The sequence below is a fragment of the Schistocerca nitens genome, chromosome 5 (assembly GCF_023898315.1).
Source record: "Schistocerca nitens isolate TAMUIC-IGC-003100 chromosome 5, iqSchNite1.1, whole genome shotgun sequence".
Lineage (NCBI taxonomy): Eukaryota > Metazoa > Arthropoda > Insecta > Orthoptera > Acrididae > Schistocerca > Schistocerca nitens.
Window position 1 is genome coordinate 451,922,948 of NC_064618.1, and position 18,922 is coordinate 451,941,869.

The 18,922-nt window shown below is 39.5% G+C and overlaps 1 protein-coding gene across 2 annotated transcripts in view; it reads left to right on the top strand.

Annotated features, from left to right (window-relative positions):
- The window catches only part of LOC126259993 (uncharacterized), a 224,743-nt gene that overhangs the window by 184,793 nt on the left and 21,028 nt on the right, over positions 1–18,922 (top strand). The window lies entirely within an intron of this gene.

Consider the following 18,922-nt stretch of genomic DNA (forward strand, 5'->3'; position numbering starts at 1 on the left):
TCTCTGCTGTAAGGTGAGTAGCAACTTTCCTTTTCATAATATTGTTACATACAATTCTGGATTTTCCATTGTTTAATTACATTTTTACACTGCTGAAATATGGTGGGAGCCTTAATATTAACAGAGACACTCTAAGCAAACAGTAAATAGATAGATAAAGCCATGGAAATACTGCTGTAATCAAGCGGGTTTAGGGACGAGTTTGATATTTGGAGTAATGTGGAGAGGGACAATTGTGACAAGATCTTTATGGATGTGTTTAAACCGTAGATTTGGAGGTATGAAGCTTCCCATGGATGACCTCACACGTTTGCTAATTTTATTGCATTGACTGGCCACACATTGTCATACAAATTGCTTGTAAACCTTATCCATATGCGACCAGATGAACACTTACTTCACCGTGTTTGTTGTGGTTCTAACCTCTGGGTGCGACATGTTGTGCAGCAAGATAATTGCTTGTTGGCAGAACTTGGCTGTCATGACTGGTCATCATGTGTTATTGGCATCATCACAATATAGCTGGGCAGCTAACAATGGTAGCGTGATAAGGTGGAGTTGCATGCCTGATGATTGCATCAACAAATTGTGTAATTCATCATCTGATGGTTGTGCCACTGTGATAGCTTTAAAGTCAGTTGCTTCAGAAATATGTTCTATAAGTGTGAGTGCATTGTCTGGCATGTTCAGTTCACCTTCAATATGGATGATGTTTATAGTAAATCGAGTGATAAAATCGAGATGTCAGAGCTGTCGTCGTGAAACTTTCTCTGGATACTGCCAGAAAGCATATATTAGTGGCTTGTCACCTGTTACTAAAACAAACTGCTGTCCCTCCAGCATATGTCAGAAGTTTTTGATGGACTGACCTGTTGTGCTGCAAAGGAGACAACTTTCTACTGAAGAAGGCTAGTGGTTGCTATTATCCATCCATGCGTTGTTGTAATTCAGCACCAATTGCAGGAGCAGGCACATCAACCACCAGTGCAAGTTGTATGTGTGTGGTACTGGGTGCGCCAAGAGCGCTGCTTCAGTCATGGCAGGCTTCAAATCAGAAAATGCCATTTCAGCTTCTTGATTCTACTCTCATTTATCCTGTGGTGTCAGTTTGCCTTGTATGAATTTGTTCAGTGGCACAGCTAGGAGGCGTGGCTACGGATAAAACAGTGATAAAAGTTCGTGACACGGAGGTAGCATTGTAGTTCCTTGATAGTCACAGATAATGGAAAACCAAAGTATTGCATCTTACTTCTCTTTTGATGGTCAGATTCCTTGAGCATTAATGCTATAGCCAAGAAGTTGAACATCTGCTGCCCCAAGGATGCATTTGGACAGATTAATAATGAGGCTGCACTCACATAGACGGATAAAGAGTTGTCATATGTATGGCAGATGCTCAGTTTCTGAGCACAACATGACCAAAATGCCATGTATATATAAATAGCAATAATCTAAGTCAACTGCAACCCCATCAATACATCTTTAATAATGTCTGAGCACCATTACGTAGCCCCAAAGGCATGCGGGTGAATTCTCACAATCTGAAAGATGTGCATACAGCTGTCTTGGGAACGTTGTCTGGTGCCACGGGTATCTGATGAAAAGCTCTAATGAGGTCCTTAGTAGAGAATATGCTCTTGCCATAGACATTGGATGTGAAGCCCTTGATGTTTGGTATAGGATACCAGTCTGATATCGTTCTTGCATTTAGCTGTCAATAGTCTCCACAAGTACGCCATACATTTTTCTGTTTTGGTACCACATGCCCAAATACTACTTGATAAACAGCATATCCCCTATGTGTGCATGAATGAAAATTCCTTTTTAACCACATTCAGTTTATGTGGTGTTAAATTATGTGGTTGAGTGTGAAGAGGGGGTCCAGGTGAGGTCAAAATATAGTGCACTATGGAAGCTTGGTACATGATCTTGGGGGGAACTGTTTCAAAAGTTTGATAAACAGAGAATCTCATTATCACCCAGATACCAGTATCATCCACATGACATACTAGTCCTCGTCTAGCTAAGTTAGTGTTAGTGTCCATCAGGCATTGATGATGGAAGTTGAGCACAAGTCCATAAATGGTAGAAAATCTGCTCCCAATGTAGGATGTGTTATGTCTGCCATGACAAACTACCACTCAAGCCTGTGTTGTAGGCCTAATTAACACTAATGTGCGTCATCCATATGTAATTATTGTAGATACATTGGCTGCAATGAGGCAGTAACCATCAAGCCTACAAGGTGGCAGATGGACGATCAGATAGACTGATATATCTGCACCTGTGTCTACTGAAAACTGTAATTTCATATGTTGGTCTGTGATAAACAATTTATGGCTGCCATTTGGAGCGTCAGTGGGCATCATCACTGAGCTTCTACTGTTTCCCTGCTTACAAGATGAGCTACACTTCCTTGCCTCAGCCCCAAATTGGTGGTGGTATCAACATACTTTCATAGCCAAGGATGAACAACTGGTTTTCCCTGTTGAGTGATAGCAGCTGTTATTCGGAATTCACAGTGCAGTGAGCTGTCTGGTAATTTGTAGTGCAGCAAAGCTGCTTTCTGTCTGTGGTTGGGGGCTAACTGCTGCAGCACACACAGATGAATACATTTCAGATATTCTGTTGGCAGTTTGCACTAGTGCATCTAGATCACCAGCACATACAGTTAAAATATTTTTTGTGTAAGGCAGTAGATGTGATAGCCAAATGCTTCACATACTGTTGTTGGTTACTTCATTGCTTGCAAACATATGTTGTCAACTCATCCGTTGCAATGGCATGCAGTCACCCAACTCTTCAGCATGAAGTTTTCCAGGCTTCAGCATGTGATAGCCAAATGCTTCACATAATGTTGTTGGTTACTTCATTGCTTGCAAACATATGTTGTCAATTCATCAGTTGCAATGGCATGCAGTCACCCAACTCTTCAGCATGAAGTTTTCCAGGCTTTTCACCTCAGACTGTGAAAGTTATGTGATTAGGGTGTTCTTAATTGCTGGATATCGGTCCACATTCGGTGGTAACAATAGAATATCCTGCATTTCCAGTACCATTTCTTCACTGAGTGCTGCCACAACATAACTATGTTTTGTATGGTTGATGGTGCCTTGCACAAGGACAAACTGGCTTTCCAACTACACATAGCATAGCATAGGAATTTTGCTGCCAGAACAGTGATGGTTTTACTGTGATGTGGTTTACCATTGCACAAGCCAGGTACATCTGCAATTGTCATAGGAACTTGGTCTACCATTGTAAGAATCAGTGGGCTACAGATGCATGGTATGGCTGGCATGGAGTGCAGAAGCAGCACAATAAGGTTGACGCAGCTGTACTTTGTGTGATGCGGCACAGTACGGGAGTGCAAGCATGTGTTGAATTTAACGCCTGTGACTTGTATATCACGTTGGGGTCCCCAACTGTTGCAGGTTATCAAAATGCACCTTATTAGCTTTAAAATAACCCACAACACAAAATGACATTCAAGTAACATAGCGAACAAAACAACAGAATAATATAGCAAGGAAAACAAACAGTTAATATAGATCATAGGCTGAGTCAAAGATGATCTTGCATGGGACATTCAGTTGCTTGTGGCACTATACCACACACACACACACACACACACACACACTGTACTGTAGCTTGATACACTTCATGTGCTATTACAGCTTTTAAGTGCTTTGTTTGCCCTTACACTTTTTTTTATTGTCAGATATAACATCTATGTAATAATATGATGGTGCCCTCCACAGGAGCGAACTGTGACTGAGCTACTAAGCATGAGTAGCTGTGATTTGTTCTCCAAATCGATACTGAGGCTGGGTTCAAAATTTAAAGCACTGTTGGATACTAAAACCCTTTCCCAATTAATTGGCACACAGGGCTGGAAGTGGTCAAGCCTTTGCCAACTATGTAGAGGATTGAGGCTATAAGGGGTGATCAAAAAGTTTACATTTGTATGCCATACAGTCCAGAAGCAGAACACCAATTGGGCAAAATTACCATGAGCATTGAGGCAATCGTCCCACTGACACACCAGATTGAAAATAACTGTTTGGTCAAACATCATGTCCTGCTGTGTGAAGAACTCTGTAATTGCCTCCCAGATCAACTGATGTCTTGTGTTGAATTGCAACGAGCACGAAACTTTGACACACCAGTCCACAACAGTGGTTTTTGAGAGACATGCTGCCCCAGACATATTCTTCATTCTCTTACAGATGTCTACTGTTGTTTATCCTCCTGCGGCCAAGAAAAGAATAACTGCATGTTGGTCCTGTTTGGACCCATTCGTAATAATGTCGCCATAGTCCATATTACCACATTTACTGCATACATGTCGGAAAGACACAACTGTCACACTAATCCCTTGTCTACATGTCAGTGCTTCTATACTCCTATTGAAATCACTCTTTGTCACATTTACACTGCAGCAACATTTGAATCATCCCATAGGGAATCCCCACCAAAGCCACCATCATACTTTTTGATCATGATCAATGGGTCAGATGGTAGTGCTAGCTCAGGGGTTGCCGTTCAATTGAACTGACAGCAGTACATCTGAGTCCTGCCTGCAGGAGGGGTGGGGTGGGGTGGGGTGGGATGGGGTGGGGGTGGGGGTGGGAGTGGGGGTGGGGGGGTAGTAGTTGCAGTCCTGATGGGGGTGTAGTCTGGCCTCCGCGAGTGCTGCAGTCTGCATATGGTGAACCCCCACTTGTTGCCCAGAGAGGTGGTCACTGGCATTGCTGAGAGCTGGAAGTGGCTAAGGGTGTGGAAATTTTCCCATCTCCATCTGTTCGCATCATTGTTCATTGTCAACTCAACTGGTGACAAAATTAGAGCAGAGGTTGTAGCAGAGGCAGGCCGTTGGCCACACTTGTCTCAAGCGTGGTTGTAGGAATCTCGGCCAGTCAGCTATGGGGTAACGGGGGTGGGCACAGTATCTTGGTGCAGTGGGAGCTGATTTTGATGTTTTACTTTGTTCTCCTGACAGGCTACAAATTCAAACATTTGTTGTCCTCTATTGCTGACAATGATGCCTGGGGTAGACCAGGGATTCTGGCAAAAAGTTCATGTAATAGTGTTGTGTGCATTGCAGAGGCCATAAGCTCATTCAGTTACATGCAGCAGATCAAACAGGGTGTGGGGTCTGCATCCGCATAAAATTTTGGCTGGACTACATCCATTTACAGGGGTGAACCAGTATGTTGTGATGAAGCTGGTGAGTGCTTCCCTGGAGATGGCTGTCATCATTATCTTGCATGTCTGTGTTTTGAAGGTCCTGACCATGCCTTGAGATTCAGAATTAGTTGCTGGATGGAAAGGTACTCAATACCATTGTGTTTAAAAAAATTCTGAAATGCGGGTGCTGTGAATTGAGAGCAGAAATCAGGATGGAAGGTGCCCCCTGTATTGCAATTATTGTGCAGAGGGCACTGATAATAGTTGTTGTTGTTGTTGTTGTTGTTGTTGTTGTCGGTGGTGGTGGTGGTGGTGGTGGTGGTGGTGGTGGTGGTGTGGTCGTCATCCATTCCACATTTGGAAAGAGAGGGTGTCAACAACTAGGAACCACATTGCTCCTCGAAATGACCAAGTGAAATCAGTATGGCCTGTTTGCCAGGGTTGGTCAGATTGGGGCTAAGGGTTGGAATGCTGCACTGGGGATAATTGATTATGGGCGCAGACCTGGCAGGTCTGAAATGTATGGTCTATGACAGCATCAACACTAGGCCAGTACACGTAATGCCTTGCTATTGCCTTCATTCTGGGTATTCCCCAAATTCATTGTGGAGGAACTTCATTATGCAGTGCCAGAATGTCAGTGAAATTACAACCTGGCATTCATATTCATCCATCCTAATAATAAGTCACCATCTGTTGCATTAAGCAGCTGTTGTAACAAAAAATATATATGTCATACTAGGTGGGCACAGTTAGGCAGATGGTCCAGTCACAACAGTTTAGAAAAGGCAACACCCTGCAGAGTAGTATATTATGGGCTGTTTCTGTAGCTACATCGTGCATAGTAATTGGGAATTGATTGAGGGTGCATCACTGATTGGCTTCTAAGGCAAAATATAGTGCTTTGTGATTATCAGACTCTGCATCTGGGCCACACACCATATGGGGAAAGTGCATCTGCATTTGAGTGCTGCATTGTGGGCCTGTATTGGATTACTGCCCACCAGTGCAGCATTATCAGAAAGTTTTGGGTGAGGACCGAATAGTGAAATCAGAGGCTTGTAAATCAGTGATGAGGTGAAACTTAGTCCATAGAGATATTTGTGAAACCTATTGAAGCCATATGTGGTAGCAAATTCCTCTTTCTGTATATATGTGTATTTTCACTGTGCCCTATTTAATATTCTTGACACAAATGAGATGGGCCGTCGGTCTATGTATGGGACGGTACAGTAGCAGTGCTGCAATCTGAGGCATTAGCCACTAGTATTAAGTGATGCATGAGTTGAGTGTTGCTAAACAAGGCATCAATGTAAGGCTCTGTTTAAGTGGCAAGACAGCTTTCTAGTTACCTCTGACCACATGAGTTTAACTCCTTTTTTACCCAAATGATTAAATAGGTAGGAAATGTGAATGAATTTCACATAATAATTAACATTTTTCTGGAATGACTGTAGTTCTCTTCGGTTCACAAGAACCGATAAGTTACTGTATGCATCCACATTATTCTGTGTGGGCATGAGCCCTTCATTACCTTATAGATAGCCTAAGTACTTTATATTTGAGTCAAAAAAACTACATTTGTAGTTGCAATAGTGCAACCCATACACTTGAAGCACTGAACACTGTGACTGGCTTGGCCATTGGCAGCCACAACAGGTGGTTCTGGTGCACCACCTGTGGCTGTGTTAAACAGTGTCTGTAGATTTTGCAGGTGCTGCTTCCATGTTGCCCTGGTAACAATCTCAGCAGTGTGGGATCCGTACCAGATAGGGTTGATAGAAGAGATAGAGAAGATCCAACGGAGAGCAGCGCGCTTCGTTACAGGATCATTTAGTAATCGCGAAAGTGTTACGGAGATGATAGATCAACTCCAGTGGAAGACTCTGTGGGAGAGACGCTCAGTAGCTCGGTACGGGCTTTTGTTAAAGTTTCGAGAACATACCTTCACCGAAGAGTCAAGCAGTATATTGCTCCCTCCTACGTATATCTCGCGAAGAGACCATGAGGATAAAATCAGAGAGATTAGAGCCCACACAGAAGCATACCGACAATCCTTCTTTCCACGAACGATACGAGACTGGAATAGAAGGGAGAACCGATAGAGGTACTTAGGGTACCCTCCGCCACACACCGTCAGGTGGCTTGCGGAATATGGATGTAGATGTAGATGTAGATGTAGATGTAATTAGGAAGTCATCTAAATAATTCACACAATGGGAGAGTCTTTGGATGAGTTGCTCCTGCAATCTTTGAAATACTGTGAGGGTGCTTATGACCTCAAATAGCAATATGTTATCATGATACATGCCGAATGAAAAAACTGTTTTGTCTAATCATCTACAGATAATTGAAAATAATTGTCAGCGGAATATGTCTTGGAGAAATATTGGCCCTCGGCCAATTTTTCCTATTCCTGTGGCCTATAAATTGGATACATATCTTCAGTACATTAGCCTGAGCATTAATGGTAGACTTAAAATTGGAACAAATTCTAAAAGATCCATTTGGCATCTTAACTACTGCCATGGCATTGTCCACTGCTCGACAATGCTAGGGATATTGCTCCCATATTTTGCAATATATGTATTTCTGCTTTAACCTGATCACTCGTGGTGAAAGCCACTGGAAATGCTGTACAAAGATTAGGTACTGCTGATTGTTTAAGAATACTTCGGCTTGCAATACTGTTGTGCAACGTAATGTTGATTCTCTTGGGCATGAATTTGGAAACAAAAAAGTGCAAAAGCATGTAAGCTAAAAACATTCATTGTTATCCAAGAGTATACTACCTGCAGGGTTTGTTGCGAAGCAACATTTTTATACTTAGCTTGGACTATGATCTGACCCCACAATGGGATTGACTGCCCATTGAATGTCATTGTTCTGCAGTGATGATACCACAGCTGTGGGGGCTTGATGCACCAGTACAATCTGTGATTGTGTGGGCTAGTTTTCTCCATTAAACTTGGCAATATTCAAACCACCTGTAGTTCAGTGAACTGAAGTAATGTCACTTTTATCTTGATGCCGGTGGTGCAAAGCCCCCCCCCCCCCCCCCCTTATTTTATTTTCCTTTTCATTTATTGTATTCAGATGTCTGCTTGTCATAGACTTTTGCATGAGATGTTTCTCTTTAACAGTAAATTGGGAAAAAGATTTCTTCTTTTAAGTAAGTTTTGTTGTATGCTTGAGAAAATTTGTCACTTCTATAGGCAAAATATGCATCTTCTGGTGAAATAAGCTGTTGAAAGAGCATGTTATTAGGCACTATTGAAATCTTCAAACTTGCACAGAATCTCCCCAGTAGTCGGCAAACTCTCTTTGTCACTCACCGCTCAGACTGAGCATCACTTAATTTAATTTGAGTTTATTCCACCTACAATCACTAATTTCTGGTTAAAACACAACTGCCCTTCAAATCTTTCAGTGTTTCACTGTAAATTTTAATAATTTATATGTTGTTATGTACTTAATGTAAGCTTTAAAGCTCAGTTTAGTATCATTATTCATGTTGCAGTTTCCATACATGAGTAAGTTACTGTGTTACATCCCAGAGCTTGGTTTGAACTCCACAGTGCTTTGTTAGGCCAGGTCCTATTGTAGATAGTATATCATTGCTTTCCTCCAACCACTGAACTGACATACTCATCCAGTGAAAGGTGACCTACACTTTAATGTGGGCTCCTATCCATGGTGTGACTTGGCATTTCGTCATTAACAAGTGATTGCCAGAGAAGAGGTGATTGGTGACTACTGAGCCATCAGACCACACCTTCTTTTTGTACAGATGAACAAATGCATATTTCAAATAACTTAAACATACTGTATGAGTGACTGTTTGGTGGTGCCAACTTTTATGGTAGTTCCTCCTCCTCCTCATTCTTCATCATTGTCATCATCACTTCATAAGTTAAGTATGTTTCCTCTTCACAAAATTTTTCATATTTTATTATGTCTACCTATGACTCTTATTTCAGTTATTTTACATGGCCCTGTCACATTAATGTGACCACCACCTATGTACAACATCACAGTGCAATAACCACTCACAGATGGCAAGGTGGCAGCACTAGCAGTGGTGGGTATATAAAGCACCTTGGGGGACGCAGAAAATAGTGCAGTCATTGTCATAATGTGGAAACAAAGTGATTTATCTGACATCCAAAATGTCAGTGGCTATCCGGCCAAGAGTACAAGCCTTTCTTAAACTGTTAGTGTGCTGCCGTAGTTAAAGTATATTGTGCACTACAAAATGGCTCTGGCTTAGGATAGCACCAATGCAACTGTGATGCACCACAGACCATAGATGACATGAGTGAATGAGGGCTGCAGGGATGCGTCCGGTGTATAGATGTGCAGCTGTTGAGCAACTGACTGGCCATATGAACCATCACCATCTTGTCAACAACCATTGATCAAACGTTTCTGCATATGGGCCTCCACAGCAGGCACTTAGTTCATGCACCCATACTGAATGCTGTTTATTGGCAATAAAGGCTAGAACTTTTACACCAGTACCACAACTAGACATCCACTGAGTGGCAACAGGTGAGCTTTTCAGATGAATCATGTTTTATGGTCCGTCAGACATATGAACTTTGTTGTGTACATCATGAAACGTCTGAAAGAAAACACCCTGGAACAGCATAATTGTCTGAGGAATGTTTTCTTGACATTCCCTGGCAGATCTCATCATTCTGGAGGGCACAATGTATCAACACAAAAAAGAAAAAAAACTGTTATACTGGTGTTTAAACACTGACGCTGTAAGAAGGTGCGAATAATGTGGATTATTTTGAGGTGTGTAGCTGGTGAATACTTTCACCAGCAGCAATTCACTTGTCTAAGTTTGCACCTCCACAGTCTCTCACAGCGAGTACCACTGTAAAGGTCTAAATTGATTGATATATTAACTCTCCTTTGAACAGACTGATATTTATCTCTTCTTTATTGATGAAAAGGATGCACCGCCCAGCTCCATGGTAAAAAATGCAGTATAATCCATTCATAAGTTTGCAGGTTATGGTGTATCCAGGTATCATTTCCAGGATTAAGCAATTTAGAAATGAATGAAACTGCCTAACTGCCTTCGTTTCCAAAAGATATATCACTGTCTGCTGTACATGCAATTTATCCACCCAGAATCACAAAAGGTAAAAGACAGATAGTTGAAGAGTGAAAAATTTGATATTAGCTTAAGGAAACATTAGAATACATCTTTCTTTTTGTACATCTCTCTTTTTGGTACGGGCATGTTTAAATTGCATCTTTGCTATGCACGGTGTTCTGATACTTATTAAATGTCATATACTTTATGGCTAAACCAAAATAAGATCTATCACAACTGCCCTACCCTGCTGTAAACTAGCATTATCCATGAGTACTGAATGACAGTATACAGTAGTGGTGCATTGTACAAACATACATAACATAAATAACCAAATTTAACTAATTTTTGGCCTGGCTGGAGATCAAATCCCTTTATTTGTGGCCAAGTTTATATCTTATTTAGCCCCTGCATGTCAGTTTTATTTGTATTACAATTAATTTATAAGAAATTTATTAAACTTTTACAGTTTCTGAGAGATCATGACTCGACAAAGGGCATGTTTGAATTAGAATCTTTTGCTCCATTATTGAGATGTAACCACCAACCATAGTGCATGACCACATCTCCACATATTAAGCAGTGTTCATTGTGCATGTGCCTTGCGGTACCATCAGTGCAACTACGGAAAACAGTTCAGCCTCGTGTCTGTAACTTTGTTGACAATGATGAATTGCATGTCATCATAGTGTCTGGAGGGTGCCTCAGTAGGACAAGTGCATGTTGATGTGTATTTGGTTAAAAAGTTTGATGCCACAATGGAGAAGCCATAAAGTTCCGATCATGGTTATGTGGACCACATTGTCCATCACATATTTCAGTGTCCAAAAGGCCACCCATATCATTGGCATCATGTTGAGAACTCACCATATTCCAGGTAAGTCCATGAATTACTTGCTTTAATTGCTCATTGTCAGTAAAGTTTGGTGTCCAATGTCACTATAAAGGGCACTTAGCAAGTTTTCATCACACACACAAGTTTGATCACTGCTTCACTTGATTGTATATTCCTCATTCAACACACTTTAAACATAGGAAATGTGAACAGTTTTTGTTGAAGTCCATTTTTATTTCACATATGTTAAACACCCTTTTCATATACAGTTTTCCGTACATGTCTTTGTACAAGTACATAAAATTTTACATGACTTAGGTAAAGAAATTAAAATATGACATAAGTTTGCTCCTTATAACTGCACATAAATGTCATTTCAATAATAGCCAACACACAAAGTCTAATACAATTTACTTACACGCAAGTTTATTCATGAATTTCTCACATCATTTTCGATGTTTGCATAACAGTATTTAAATACAAGTGAATAACGTTTAAGGAGTTGTTTTCGCCTACAAAATTCCTGGGGCAGCATTTCAGTGACAAGTTATTTCATATGAATGCTCATCATTAATAAGTCATTTATGTTTACAACTTTTATGATGAGCTAGTACTCCCTTTAACTTTTAAACTCATGACATAATCTTTGTTTACATGAGTAATTTGCAAACCATGTTACATGTCAGGATGGGAAAAACAATATACATATATGCAGTCTGATGATATACATGAACTACTACCAAACCTCATTTAACTCTAGTAGTTGTAATTCCAGATTGCTAACGATAGGCATAGAGAACTTCACTCTCACGTTTCCACCACAAGCAAGTATAACTATGCTTACCCACACCTCTCTCTGTCCTGGTCCACAAATCTAGAGGGAGTTTTGATAAGGGAAGAAAATAAGCATTTATCCACTCCTGCTGGATTCCATCATTTACACATCACACAATAATCGAGCTCTCTGGGAACGCTTCTTTGTGTTTTGCGACAAACTATTTACTTGGTGTTTGCAGTACTATTGATAAAATTCTAACATCATTGTGTCATACAAGATTATTAGTGTCATTTGCTCGAAAGTACCTGTAATGATTATACTTCAGAGTACATAATTTATACCGTCGCAGAAGAAGACGAGTAGCACTGTGGTATAGTGGTTATGATACTGAACTGTTGCGTGAAGGGTCACGAGTTCAAAACTCACCTGGACTGTACAATTTTAATTTCTGTATTTGATTCGAGTACATTCTAGAAGTATCCACAAATGTCCAGAATCATTGTACTGGACTGTTCTGTAGCTGTATATATACTGCATGTGTTCTGGCTGGAGGCAGTTCGCTCCGTGCTCTTGTATGTGCAAGTGCTGAATAAACCTTCGTTAAGTGAAGTTAGTGTTTGTCACAATACCAGAGAAGGAAAGTTGCTACTCACCATATAGCGGAGATGCTGAGTCGTCTCAGAGAACTGAAACAAGATTGCGAGCAGTAGTACCAGTGTATGATGGGAGTGGCGACTGGGTGGGGGTAAGGAGGAGGCTGGGGCGGGGGGGGGGGGGGGTAGTATGATGGGAATGGCGGACAGTTAAGTGCTGCAGTTTAGGGAGGGAGCAGGTAAGTAACGGAACGAAGAGAAATAAAAAGAAATTAAAAGACTGAGTGTGACGGTGAAATGACGGCTGTGTAGTGCTGGAATGGGAACAGGGAGGGGGCTGGATGGGTGAGGACAGTGACTAACAAAGGTTGAGGCCAGGAGTGTTACAGGAATGTAAGATGTATTGCAGGGAAAGTTCCCACCTGTGCAATTCAGAAAAGCTGGTGTTGGTGGGAAGGATCCGTACGGCACAGGCTGTGAAACAGTCATTGCGTTGAGGGATATAATGTTTGGCAGCGTGTTCAACAACAGGGTGGTCCACTTGTTTTTTGGCCACAGTTTGTCGGTGGCCGTTCATGGGGACAGACAGCTTCTTGGTTATTATGCCTACATAGAATGCAGCACAGTGGTTGCAGCTTGGCTTGTAAATCACTTGACTGGTTTCACAGATAGCCCTGCCTTTGATGGGATAGGTGATGTTAGTGACCAGACTGGAGTTGGTGGTGATAGGTGCAAGACCTGTCCCATACATCCTCCTATTAAATTTTTGTGTTAGAACATTAAAGTTTTGTGTTTGTTCATTAAGAGTTTTTCTCATCCATTGCATACGTTGTATCAGTGGTGTGGTATCATTTTGAACATCTACAGAGTTGCATCTGATTCCATTTGGCTCCATTTCGCCTGATGTGGAAATTTTAGATCTACTAGAATCTGCACTACTGCGCCTTTCTCTAGCCTCATGTGAAAAATGCTTACCAGCGATATTCGCGAATTTATGTTGTGTACAGTAAGTGAAGTCATGTTAAATAATACTCGTTGTTGTCGTCTGACTCACTGACATACTCTTGTCTTCGCATTAGTTGTGGCGACATTTTTTGCTTGTACATTAATAACTGAATTGTCAACAATGGTTTTGTCTGCTGTATCCATTTCTGTCCTTGTGGTTTACTAATTGGAAAATTATCCATTTTTAAATCACTCTGAGGAAATTTTCTTAATTATCCTGTGACAATTTTTAGAATGGGAGGGGAGAGGTACTACTACTGTTAGATATGAGTGAAGCACTACGAAGTGCAGACATGCAAGCTATAAGTTAGAGTTTTCCAATTTTCTTGATGGGTTTCAAATTTTTTTTGCTAGTTTCCATATATATTTTATTCTTGTCCGTGCACATCCTTCTTCCATGATACTTCATCTCTTTCTCTTGACAATATTATTTGTTTCATGTAACAAAGAAAACTAAAGATAATTAATACATTGGAAAATTTTTACAACATATTTTATATATTTTAATTAGTTCAATTATCTGTATATGGCACCATCCTTTTTACAGTTGCCAGTTTACTGGTGCTTAAGCACTGGTGCCGTAAAGAGATGCAAATAATGTGGATTATTTTGAAGTGTGTGGTTGGTGAATACTTTCACAAACAGCATTTCATGTGTCTAAATAAGTTCGCACCTCCGTAGTGTCTTGCTACGATTACCACTATAACATTCTAAATTGATTGATATATTAACTCGCCTTTGAACAGAGTGATATTTACCTCTTCTTTCTTGAAGAAACTGATGCACCATCCAGCTCCATGATAAAGAATTCAGCATACTACAATCTTAAATGATGTCACCATGTTTTCCAAAGTTTGCAGGCTATTGTGTGTCCAGGTATCATTTTCAGGATTAAGCAATTTAGAAATGAATAAAACTGCCTCCCTTTCAAGAAGATATATTGTAAAAACTTTTACACAAATGTATATATTGTTGTCTGACATATGCACAATAAGTCCAGTCAGAATCACAGACGGGAAGAGACAGACAGCTGAAGAATGAAAAATTTGTTATCGACTTATGGAAACATTAGAATACAGATATATTTTCATCTTTCTTTTTGTACATATCTCTCTTTGGCGTGGGGGGCATGTTTATATTTACCTTTGCCCTGCACAGTGTACCAATACTTATTAAATGTCACATACTTTATGTGTAAACAAAATAAGATCTATCACAGTTGGGGGACACAGAAAACAGTGCAGTCATTGCCATAGTGTGGAAATGGAGTGATTCATCTGACGCCCAAAATGGCATGATCATTGGCTTTTGGACCAAATGGAAGCATTTCCGAAATAGCTAAGTTTGGAAACTGTTCACATGCCGCCATGGTTAAAGTATATTGTGCATGATAAAAAGGCACCATCCAAAATCAGCACCAAGGTAACTGTGATGCACCATGGGCCATAGGTGACAGGAGTCAACGAGGACTGTAGAGATGCGTCAGGTGTATAGACATGCAGCTGTTGAGCAACTGACAGCCCAGATGAGTCAAGGGGCTACCAGCTCTGTCTTGTCAATGGCCATTGATCAGATGTTTCTGTATATGGCCTCCGCATCAGGTGCCTGGTTCATGTACCTTTGCTGACTGCTGTTTATCAGCAATGAAGGCTACAATTTTCACACCAGTACCACAATTGGACATCCACTGAGTAGCAGCAGGTGACCTTTTCAGATGAATCATGTTTTGTGCTCCATCAAACATTTGGCCTTTGGTGTAAACAGATCAAGCGTCTGAAAGAAAACACACTGTTGCAGCATTATTGTCTGAGGAATGTTTTTGTGACATTCCCTAGGTGATCTCATCATTCTGGAGGGCACAAAGGATCAACACAAGTATGCATGTATCCTCGGGGACCGTGTTCACCCCTACATGTAATCTGTTTCTTATTGGTACAATGGCACCTACCAGCAGGACAAGGCAATGTGTCACACAGCATCAGTGTATGTGGATGGTTTGCTACTGTATGAGATTACTAAGAAAGGTATAGTTTTGTGGAACTTTAGTATCTTATTGTGTTTGGTTTTATAATATGCCATGAATGATACAACATTAACTATGAAATATGCCATTTTGATTCCAAGTCCTTATTATCATTATTGATAATATGACATCCCAAATAATTGAATGGGAAGCCTAACATGGCTATCTTACCGTAGTATCACATTCTGTACTCGAATGACTGGTTTGGCGTTATACTCATTTTCAGTGCCTCAATTTGCTGAACTATTAAGACACATCAACATACATAATATATTTAGAAAGTTTTTATTTTTATATTCCAATTTATTTTAAATTGTGTGATATGAACATATTTCTAGATTATGTTGTGCATAAAAGTAATTAATCGTGTAAGTTACTGGACAGTTTAGTAGGAGGCCTCCTTTTGCTATCAGGTTACCTTCCATCAGGAATGTGGGTGCACTCAACAAATGTGATATGACTTTCAAGTGATAAGTTACAGCAATCAGTCGTCCTTTCCTTGCAGGTTTTCTCCAACAAATCTAGATTTCAGCTAGTGCCTAGCCATTACCAATGCTAAAAAAAAAAAAAAGGTACATGGTCAAGCAATAGTCTGTCTGTGAAAAAACAAGTGATCAGTGAAGCTTATACGGGTTACATTTTGAACTGCCAATGTACTTCCAACTTTAACCTTTGACACATTCTACATAGTGTTAGGAACACAGTGGATAATGTGGTGCATAAAGCAAAGCAAAGACATCATAATAAGATTCTGAGGCTGGAAAATATGGCAACAGTGATTAATGATGATTATATATAAAGTTCAACATCTTCCCAAGAGTATTGAATTTGACTATCATTGTATTTGATCAGAGTGAAATGGAAATGCTTAGTAAGGGTATGAAGTATACTCTAAATAGGAAAGTGGATCGCACGGCTATGAAAGACATGATGGTCCATACTAAGTATGCTGTTGATTCACTGAGAGTGCCAAAACTTGTTCAAAATAAGATTTGCTTAGCAATTAGTAATATTATTATGAAAAAGGTAAATAAACCTGTCCCCAGTTCTATAAAGGAGAAGAGAGTCATTGAAAGTATTAATTCTAAGCTTTCTGAAAGTGACACCATATTAACTAGCGTGGACAAAGGGGGAACAATGATGATCGTTACAAAAGATGTCTGTATTGCCAAACTCTAAATTTCTTTGAAGATAATAATATTAAGAAAATGAATGAGGATGTAATGCTCAAAGAACAGAAGAAATTGCATGATCAGTTAAAAACCTGCAGTGAAATAATATCACCAAGGGAGGTATAGAGGTGAAAGGTTGGGGCACAAGTAAAGGTACACGATGATGGCTATCCAATATGCCCAGTGGTGGATGGCAGTAGTAGTCCACTCTGTAAAATAGCTGGAAAATGCCTGCAGTTTCTTAAAACTCATTATAAATTCTATAATAAATTTTCCATTAAAAATAGTTTTGAACTTATCAGTACACCAACAACTGATGAAATTAAATTGGTTTCTCTTGATATCGTCAACTTATACACGAACATAGCTATTAACAAAACTGCGCAGGTAATTCCAAGTAATTTAATGGAACAAAACAAGCTTTTGATGAGGCTAATAGATGAATTCATTGGGCTACTTACCATAATTTTGAAATTTAACTACTTTAAATTTAATAGAGAGACTTATTCCCAACAAGACATTGAAAGTAAAGTGGAGCTCAATGTCTGGAATGATTGCTGACATATTTATCAATTATCTAGAAAACAGATTCTTTACTGAAGATGCCTCATTGGCAGACAAAATTGTATACTACTTTAGGTGCATAGATGACACACTGCTGTTAATAAAGGGTAACAATGATGTCATCAACACTATAGTAGCCACAGTTAATAACTTGCATCAAATGGTTAAATTTACATGTGAGATTGAAACAAATAGATCTATTAGTTTTCTAGATCTATCAATTCGGAATGAAAATGGCAGGCACACATTTGGTATCCTTCACAAAGAAACTTGTACTGAGGGTATTGTGGATTTTACTTCAAACCACTCTGTTCAACATAAAAAGACATTTTTCAATTTTGCTATCAATTGGTTGTTCAAAATTCCGTTGTTTAAAGACAAACTTCTTGATGAAATGGCAACAATAAGGCACATTACAGTAGTGAATAACTATCAACATGACTTTGTAGATAGTATATATAAGAACATAATTAATAGATATACAAAAAAAAGATGACACTTTACAAAAATACTGAGTTTATTAGTTTACCTTACTACAGAAAAATGAGTACAAGGATAGCAACTGTCTTTAGAAAGTACAATGTGACAGTGTCTTTTTGAACTGAAAATAATTTAGGACGTATTTTGCAGCATACTGTAGATACAAAGAACTATTTCATGCTTCTGGAATTTATAAAATTGATTGCCCGGACTGTGGGGCCTGTTAGATTGGCCAAACAGGAAGGAGGCTGGAAATTAGGTTTGGGGAACATGTTGCATTGGGAAAAAAAGATACCAAGGAGAAATTTACTTACAACAAAACATAAGTTGCTGACTTTGACATCTAATGTGTGGTTGTCACATAAGTGTGAGAAGAGCAGGTTCCTCGACCTCCTACAAGAGCTGGAGATCTTTTGTCATCACAAAAATGTCAACTGCAACCTGATGAATGATCAGGTCATTATGAAAAATGTGCAGTTTTGGGAATGTCTGAAAACTTCTTGCTGGGGAACAATGAAGGGTTTGACCCAGGGAGAACGAAGTAGCTCTTGCCATCTTGCCAATATGTAGCATAATACTGCACGAGTACAATGGTTATAACATTGAGTCTACAGAAGTTTCTCCATGTACGTTAGTTTAGATGCATGTACATTTATAATTAAAATCTGTTTGAAGCAGCACAGTGACTAGTACTCTGTACATCTGTAACAGAATGGAAAGCCATGCCAACATCCATCTTGCTGACATTTGGCGCCATCTATGAACTGTTCAGTGGATAAGAGGAACCACATACCCGTCAGAATGATTAAATAAAGAGAAAAATAGTACAAAAAATAAAAACATATAAACCAAATCAGTTCTAATAGTTGTAGCATGTGCCTCCTCGCGTTTTGTAATTAATTTTTTTTTTTTTAAGTTGTTCCAATCTTATGTTACATGTGTTTTTTAAAGAATAACAAAACAATTGACTCACATGGAGTGAATCTGTAATTTTTTTATGTTTTGTGTGTTTACTTTTAAATGTGGAAATAAGTTGGGCAGGAACAGAAATAATTTTACTTGTATTTTATTTTGTGTTATTTCTATGTATATTTGAAATTTTTTTACTAGAGATGATAACTGCTTTCATTTGAATGTTATATATTATGTAGTTGATATAGAAGGCACAGTAC